This window comes from Miniopterus natalensis, chromosome 1 (genome assembly GCF_054644295.1).
Source record: "Miniopterus natalensis isolate mMinNat1 chromosome 1, mMinNat1.hap1, whole genome shotgun sequence".
Taxonomy (NCBI): domain Eukaryota; kingdom Metazoa; phylum Chordata; class Mammalia; order Chiroptera; family Miniopteridae; genus Miniopterus; species Miniopterus natalensis.
The window spans coordinates 29,282,213-29,283,419 of NC_142081.1; the positions used below are offsets into that span (position 1 = coordinate 29,282,213).

The window sequence follows — 1,207 nt, forward strand, 5'->3', positions numbered from 1 at the left end:
CATCTAGAAGCCCTTATAACAGCAGTTAACCTAGACACCAAGTGTTGAATTGAAATCTGTAGAACATTTTTCAAGTTTTGTGACCCAGATGGGGTAGACCTCACTGGCTCAGTATCACTGGATGGAAAGATTGCTGCTTCTTGTTGGAAAGTCTATTTCATTTCCTATTGCCTCTAGTTTCATTCTCAAAGCCACAGTTTCAAGTGGAGTATATCGAAATAGATGTGTTTCCATCATTTCTGTATTCAATTTTTAAAATTCTTTCATAACCCTATTGGGTGTTTTGAACTAAATTAACACTGCTCAAGTAAACCACGCAGGCCCTGTGGAAGTCGTATACAAGAACATGAGATTTCTTATTACATGCAATCTAACCAACACAACCTTCAAAAAATTTATGGAGGAATTTACAAAATAAGGAGTTGTCACAATAGAACAGCACTGTCCTTGTAGAGCAAAAACGGCATCCATGAGAATCGGTCTTATGAAGATGCTGCACCACCATCCAGCCAGATTGTTGATGACTGGTTAAGTCTTGTAAAAAATTAAATCCTGTGAAGCACCTGGTTGTTGTGTTGCTATTGAGTTGCAGGTCTTGGCAGACCTTCAGTACTTATGGCCTTAGCAGCAACTAAAAGTGGGATGAAATATGAAGATACAGTGCAGTTCATAAGACAAAAGTAGTATGAAACTTAACAGCAAGCAAGTTTTGTGTTTGGACAAGTATTGTCCTAAAATGTGGATGTGCTTTAAAATTCCAATAGCCATAGAAACAACTGTTATTTTCAATAAAACTGCCCTCCAAACTTGTCTACTCAACTGCCTACTTAACATTTACATATGGAACTGCCTCTCAAACTTACTATTTGCAACACTGAACTCTGAATTCCCTCCAGTTTCTGAACCTGCTGCTTTCAGATTCGCCTTCGTCTTAGTAAATGGCAACTCTGCTCTTCCAGTTGCATAAGTCAAAGCCTTGGCACCATCCTTGACGACTCTTTCCACACACCTAGATCATCAGCAAATCCAGGCACTTCCATTTTCTCACCGTCTCCAACTGCTTCCATCCTGATCCAAGTTATTGTCACCTCACTCCTGCATCATCGCCTCCTCGCTGGTCTCTCTGCCCGCACTCCTGGCCTCTACAGTATATTCTTCGCATGGCTTCCAAATTACTAATTTCAAAATGTGAACTAAATTGTGTCAC

The 1,207-nt window shown here is 40.1% G+C and overlaps 1 pseudogene; it reads left to right on the plus strand.

The window, feature by feature from the left end:
* The first annotated feature begins 346 nt into the window (after nt 1-346).
* Nucleotides 347-792, plus strand: LOC148094067 (protein tyrosine phosphatase type IVA 1 pseudogene; annotated as a pseudogene).
* The last annotated feature ends 415 nt before the right edge of the window (nt 793-1,207 follow it).